Raw genomic sequence first — 7862 nt, 5'->3', positions numbered from 1 at the left:
GCGGGCTGAGGAAAAGGAAATGGCTTCCTCAGGGAGCATCTTACTGGCAAATAAAGCATTCTTCGCGTTCATTCTCATGGTTTGCTACCAAGCTTTTATTCTGCCTTGGCAGCATTTTGAAAGAATATCTGTGCTTGGACCAAGCCAAGACACACAGTTGAACTGGTGGCCCATTTTCCAGCAAGACACAGCTTCGTCCTCTGAGAACAACAGAGCCCCCAGTCAGGTTTCTAAGTGCTTCTGGCTGGAGCGAGTGGACGCTGTTTTCAGACGGAGCAGGCCTGACAGTGTCAAGCAAGCCCACGTCAGGAAGCAACAGCAGCCCGCACTCCCACTGAGAGACAGCTGGCCTGCCGGCAAGATGGAGACAGGGACGGGCAGCTTGGAGCTAAACCAGGGAGGTTCTAAAACTCCCTGTGAAGACCTTCTGTCACCCGGGTGGGGCCTTGGGTACGTTTTCTTGGCCATCTGGATGATCACCCTAGGCTCTAGGTAAACATATTTCTTCTTCAAAGGAGCCCCCACATAAGCCCGGGGCCCGTCCACCTGATAGTGGACATTGTCCCCGAAAAGAACATTGTCCCGTGTGGACCCCCAGGAGTGGGGCTGGCCGGCCCACCTAGAGTCCCCCAGAGACAGCCAGGTGGGGTCTTTCCCCAGGACATGGATACCTGCCAGGAAAACCACATCCCGGGGGGACTTTTTGTCAGGTGGGTATTACTAGATGGCATTTTACCACCAGGGAGAGCAAACACCCCGCATGGGGGACGGACTGCCTGCCTGAGCTGGCTGGAGGCCTCAGGAGGTCACAGAATTGTGGGGGACAAGCTAGGGGAGCCATCATAGCCTTGGGGGGATCAGGCCCACATTGCTGATGACCAGGGCCCCATGGCAGAACCTTAGAACCCTGGTACCCCGAAACGCTGGGGTGGGGCCCTGACTTCGCACTTGCCCCATATCACCACTCTGTGACAGTCCAGGTGGCCCTAAGGCCACTGAGCCACTCATGCTGCCGTTTTCTCGTCCTCCACATCAGAAAAACCGGAGAGGATGTTCTTTCATCTGCTGTTTACTTTGTCTGAAGACTGATAAAATGTTTCCGTGCCCATAACAAAATGCACTTGTTTCCCCTGAGATTAAATCTGTTATTTACTGAGGGCTGCAGCCTGGGCATATCCTGGGAAGGCTGGAGCGGAGGCATCTGCAGACCCGGCCTTTGCCCGGTGAATCGGCAGCCCCCAGGCCGTTCTCAGAAAAACCCGGTTCTCGGCCAGGGTTCTTCACCTTCTGTGCCCAGCCCCGCTGGCGATGCCCATGGATGGGGTCATTGGTCTCCACCTGCCACCTGTAAGTGGGGACGGCCATCGTCCCCTGAGGTTAATGACATGCCCAGGGGCACCCAAACAGTGCTGCCCACCCAAGATTCAAACCCCAGTCCGTGCCTCTCGAGAGCCACCAACGCCACTTCCTTCCTATTAAAAGGGTGTCAGTTTGGAATCTGACACATTTCAGAGATAAAGTATAAAAAGATCTTAGGAGATAGTATTAAAATGGCATGCAAAAATAAATTCAAAACACGTCAACGTCCATAAAAAAAAGACAAGTGACATTAATTAAAAATATTTGTTGTTTTTCCTTCTGAGCACATCTCCCCAAGACCTCTCTCTCCCAAGCAATGTTCTGTTTCCTTAGGTTGAAAGCAGGCAAGCTGCATTTCCTTTGCCACAGCCTAAACCTGACTTTGCACCGTTGACATGGACGTCTTACCTAAAAGATTGCTTTATTAACATAGAAGTTTTAAAAAGCAACAAGGAAGACATTCGACACATCCTTTCTCCTGGGAAGTAAGCAGGCTTCAGAAACAGACTCACAGTCAAGTTTGAGGACAGAACAGAGCCACACCCAGCTCTGGCTGAAGCCACTAATTGTCTTTGCCTGAGAAACAAACATGAGGCTCCAGAAAAGCCAGATGTCTTCAATGTCCATGCCTGGCGTTTCTTTCTGTTCGCTGTCCACATGGAGTCTTCCTTTGATGTCTCTTCCTTTGCCAGGTGCAGGTGCAGGTGCATCATAACTGAATTTGGGGCATCGACGTGGTTTTCAAAACCAACTCCAGAGACGACTACAAATCTACGATCAGGGTTAGGCACTTGAAAGGGTTCTCGCATTTCATTCGAAAACCGATCTCTGTAGGGCTTGTTCATAATCCTCACCATAATGACTGGGGATTTACAAGGAGGGGACAGCTTTCTCATTTGGAATAAAGGCAAAGCGGATTTGCACGATACCCTACTTCCAGGCAGGGCACGGTAGCGGTGTCTGGATGAAATGCTCCCGGCCAGCCCGGTGCACCAAGGAGAAGGGGCAAGGGGAGGCCACGGGAGAAATGGAAGACTGAGATGCGCCACTGGGCAGCTTAGGGGCCTGTGAATCTTTCTGCCGTGTACTTCTAATTCAGGGCAAGGCCGGGGGAGGGGAGTGGGCTGGTGAGAAAATGGAAAGCTCATTTTAAGACAGGGAGAGCTCTGAAATCTTATTATGCTGAGTAATTGCCGAAAGCTTAGAAATCCCTGCACCACTTGGGAGATTTGGCATCAGAGGAGGACAGAAGTGATGTGATCGTGGCTGGAGAGTCCCCCCCCCCCACCGAGCCAGGGCACTAGATCTCCTTAGTGCTGGTCCTTATCATTACTCCTCCAATGCCACGCAAGGCAGGGACACATTTGTGCTGTCCCTTGAGGCAATCAGATGCTTAGGCCAGTGAGGAATTGATTCAGGAACCGGGGGCACATGCAGATGTCGACCAGACCTCAAAGCGACTGCCCCAAGAAACAGAGGAAACCAGAGCTACCTTCCACCGATTCCATCGGTAGAAGCCAGAGGATTTGAATTCTCCTTGGTGTTGAGCTATAAAGCCAAATGGCTTTAAAAAAGAAATTTTAAAAAATGGCAAAAGCTTTAGAGTCCCTAAACCCTCCAGAGTCAGGGTGTGGAGGCAACTTAATAATGGGAATTACCAAGCAGAACGTTCCTCAAAGAAAATGGAGCGCTTTGGGTGCCTTTTGGTCTACTCCCCACCAGAACCGGAAGTGGGAAGCTGGGTGACTGGAAAGACTTCATGGCTCTTACCTCACTTGTTTCCTCATGCAGTTAAGAGAAGAACTTGTAGAATAGAAATGTCAAGACCAATTATATGCTCAGAGTTACAATTACACCTCAGAACCTCATCTTTCTCTCTTTTCGAAATCTGCCACATTATCATTAATCAAGGCAAAGCTTGCAACGTTGTAGCTATGTAAAACCTTCACAAAATCATTTGGTCCTTGTTTTTTTCTACTTTGTTCCTTTTCAGTTAATGTAAGATAATTTCCCCCCCCTTAACATCTCCGACTTCAGGAAAGACTTTGACAACCCCTCATAAGCCTGCAGATTTCGTGACAGATCTGTGATTATATTTAAGGAGGTTTGTCATAGGAAGTACACTCAAGTTTTTTTGTTTTTTTTTTTGCTGTTGTCCTGATTTTAATGAGTGCAGTGAACTCATGATGTTCTAATGAGAGCCTTCTGTGTCTCAGAAAAGGGGGAGATGGGGGGACCTACAGAAGGGGTAGTTACCGCTAATAAATAAAAGCAAAATAAACAAACATTCTGAACTAAGCCATGCTAAAGAGAGGCAGGCTGGACCAGGGAAACTGAGGCAGGGTGACCTGAAAGGGTCCAGTTGGGCGAACGGATCCACGGTGGGGACAACTTTCCTACGACACAGAGGCTGTAGTCTGTGTTGGGATAGGTCTGCAAGGCAGCTGTCAGCAGATACAGCCGGAAACCAGACTCCCTCTGATCACAGAGAAGAGCTCGACAATGATGAGACAGGATTGTAAGTGGAATGGAGAGAAAAGATGATGCACTCCCCATTTCCAGAGGTGTTCAAGCAGAGACTCGGTAATCAGCTGGCAAAAAGCACATGGAAAATATTGCTCCTTTGGGCTGGATGAAACTAGATAACCAAAGGACCCACGTGCCTTCCAGATCAGTCTGTGATTTCCTGGCAGTGGACCACCAGTAACCCACTCCGGTGCTCAGTTTCCTTATCAGAAAGAGGAGGGCCCTGACACAAGATAGACATCGAAGATGGTTCTCAGCCCAAGATGGTGTCAGCCCATCACCCGGTAAACTGGTGTTAAGTTGGGAGCAGTGTTCAGGCATCCTAACTCCCTGTCCAACCTGCAAGGGGTCCCTGAACTTCTCTGGGCCTTCCTCTGAGGTCTTTCCTATAATCCGTAGACAAGATTGGAGACTGGGACAACATAAGGCCACCAAGTGTTTGAGGCAGCACTATAAAAAGCAATAGGTCAAAATGCCTGAAGCCAAAACATTTGTGAAACAGGTTTTCTGAAGTGTTTTTCAGACAAAAAGCAATCAAGAAGAGTACTGGGACAATGCCTTTGAGTTCCCAGCCGTGGGATGTAGGGGAGCTCACAGGTTTGGGGAGAAAGTTTCGGGGCTAAAGGGAAACTCTCCCCAAGGGAGGAGGGAAGACTTTACAACTTTACACCTTGCCCTACCCCAGGACTCTTCCCTTTTCAGCCCCATTCATGTTTGGTATACAGTTGGTGCTTAAAATATATTTGGATGAATAAAATAAGTTTTCCTGAAGGAAAATACAGCAAATCTGTTCTAAACTTACATATCTATTTCAAACGTGCATATTATATAACATACTCTTTCATTACCTTGGTAATGGTTGTTGAGACACCAGTAAGACAAAGTCGGTGGGGGAAAGATGGGCATAAGGACATCTGTAACAGCACAGAGACAAGTGTCAGGGCTACCTGGGTGGATGAAGCCCGGAATGCCTTGAGACGACTCCCTAGCACGCTCCCTAATTTCTGGTTAAAGTCATCCATGATTGAAAGATCTGCCTTGCTGGTAACCATTTGTCCTTATCCAGAAAGAAAAGACCTTTGCACCAATCCAGAAAGCAACATGGACTTCTTTTCTCTCTAAGCTGTTGAAAAAAGGAAGAGCAGGGATACTTTGCGTATAAAACTGAAATGCAGCGACTTTAGATCTCTTCCTGCTTGCTGTGGTTTGCATCTCCAGGCCCCCAGCCAGTGAGCTCCTAACAGGACCGGCCCTGGGTAAAGTGGCAGAATGACTGGAAGAAACAGATTCTTTCCCACTCCCCAGGACCTTCTCTCATGTTCTACCCACTCACCCTGCATGCTTATCCCCAAGGCCCATTGAGAATAGCCCCAAAGCATTCTGTTGATGCCTATTTCGTGGTCTTCATAAGATTCCATCTCCCATTCAGCTCAACAGACCCATGCTCCCAGGTACACTTGAGCATCTCTGGACCCCCTATCTGAAGAGGGACTTCATGTGCTTGCTGAAGATACAGCTCACCTACGGCTTAGGGTGTTACTCTTCCTAGAATAGAGATGTTTTAAGATTGCGGTCCAAAGAATGAATCTGTCAGAGGCAAAGTAGGAAGGAGGTAGAGAAGTTGGATTGGGTACAAGAAACCCTGGCTGAGCGACATCCAGTTCTTGATGACCAATAGTTAAAACACATGAACTAAAAAGAGAATATTTTATATCGAAGTGATTTTGAAAAATTCAGGATGTAGGATTGCCAAATCTATGTTCCACTAACTTTTCAAATGATATAGGTCAATCGATGGTACCTCCTTGTGAGACCATGGCCACTAACGACTACTATTTTCCAGTTCTTCCAATGGTTTGCTAGATGGGAACTATACTCTCTGGAAGGAGAAGTCTAACTTGAGGTCTAGTTCCTTGCATGCAAGTGTTTGCTCTCTGATTAGACAGTGAGCTCATTGACAACAAAGATCTTGCCATAATATTCTCCGTACCCACAGCACAGAGTGGTGGACCCATAGTGATAGGTAGAAGGACAAATGGTTGAGCCCACCATGTAAACTACAGATGCTGTAGGGATCGAGGTGGTACAGACAAATACAGAGATCAGAAGAAGACATCAGAACAGAGTAGGGAGACAGAGGACAGAGCCCTTGATCCAGCTGGGTTCTTGGTGGGGACAGGGAAGCTTCTGGGCAGACTGGAGAGAGTCTCTGTGCCTTTGCTTCTCTTTCTGCCAAAGGAGTAGGTTTAGACCAACCAGTTCTAAGGTCCCTTCCAGTCTGAGATGCTTTTGGACCACAAACTGTGAATCACTAGTCACTGGGCCCTGCAGAATACAAGTGGGACAGTTGCTTTCATCAGAAGGCCAGCCAGAAGGTGGCAGGCACTTAGGCATGATTTTTAGTGTTATTTTAAGGATAATCCTTAAACCTTAATCACAATTCACATGATGAGCTATTTTTCCTTGTACAAGAGGAAATTCTTGCATTTCAATAGCTGCAAACATGAGCAAAAGTCCTTTGCCAACGCTCGGTGTCCGAAGAACATCCTTTGAGCCTCCCTCTCCTTTGATGCAATGCTGCGGATTCCTCTGTGTGAGCCCACCGTGGATGCACAGAAGGACACGTCCCACAGCCATCCTGCCACACCCACCCCTTTTCCAGGTGAACCCCAACCTCTGCTTCTTATTCTAAGTCAGCACATGCAAGGAACAGAGACTACCAAAGACTCCATACACACACACGGAGCTATTGTGAGCCGGTCGTTCCAAGTGCCTTCAAGTTCAAGGGAATGAGGGGGAGAAGGGCAGAGGGATTCTAATCTTTGGCCTGTCACGTGGAAGAAGAAAGAAAAATCTCACGGACCCACGTTTTCTGTCCTGTAATGTTTATCATCTTAGACCAGAGGCAGAGAATCTACTCACCGCGTCCCTTTTCTTCCACCCAGTCCTGGGTTATGGCTGCTGGCTTAGAAGACAGGCTGTTTGGGCCAGGAGGGGAACTGAGGGAACTGAATTCTGGATGGAGGCTAATCCAGAGTCCTTGTGCTTTGTGAACCACTACCAACAAACCCTTTCACCATGCTGTAGACATCAGGAAGTTTGTGGCTGAGATCTTTTTCGAGGGAGACAATACAAATATTGGTTTCCTGGAGCTCAATGACATAACAAAGGACAGCCAACTGGGTGGCTTCAAACACATTTATTCTCCCACAGTGCTCGTGGGTAGAAATCCGAAATCGAGGTGTTTGTGGGTTGACCGGGCCTTCGTAGGCTCTAAGAAGGACTCCTCCTTGCCTCCTCCCAGCTTCTGATGGCTGCTGGTGATCCTTGCCCTTCCTTGGCTTGTAGCTACATCACCCCAGTCGCTGCCTCCATCGTTGTATGGCATCTGCTCCCCAGCCCCCATGTCTCTGGGTCTTCACATGGCCTGCTTATAAAGACACTGTCATTGGACTTAGGGCCTACCCTAATTCAGTATGACCTCACCTTAATTAAATACATCTGCAAAGACTCTAGCTCCAGATAAGGTCACATTCATAGGTTCTGGGAGGATATGAATTTGGTAGGGGTGGGAGATGGGGAAGGGGACACTATTCACCCTAGTACCATACAGCAAAGGGCAAAGGCTGCAGCCTAGAACTCAGAAGACCGGAGTTCAAGGTCTGACTCTTGTACTTACTTATGTGGACACAGAGGAGTCATTAAATTCTCAATGTCTTTGCTATAAAATGGGACCACCGCCACTGACACCTCAAGGTTGCTGTGAGACAAGGGTAAGAACCTCTGGGGGACGGGGGTATGGAATTACTTTGATGAGAAACCAGCCCCCCAGTCCACCAGTGGGCTGTCTAAGCTGCAAGTCACAGAACTTTATGTGACAGGCAGCTGCTGAGATGGCCCCCATGCCCCTTGTGTCCTAATAGCTACATCCTTGTATAATCCTTTCCCCTGGAGTACTGACAGGACACCTAGTGACT

This window comes from Mustela lutreola, chromosome 4 (assembly GCF_030435805.1).
Source record: "Mustela lutreola isolate mMusLut2 chromosome 4, mMusLut2.pri, whole genome shotgun sequence".
NCBI classification, from domain to species: Eukaryota; Metazoa; Chordata; class Mammalia; order Carnivora; family Mustelidae; genus Mustela; species Mustela lutreola.
The sequence above is the reverse complement of the archived record's forward strand: the minus strand, read 5'-3'. Positions refer to the sequence as shown.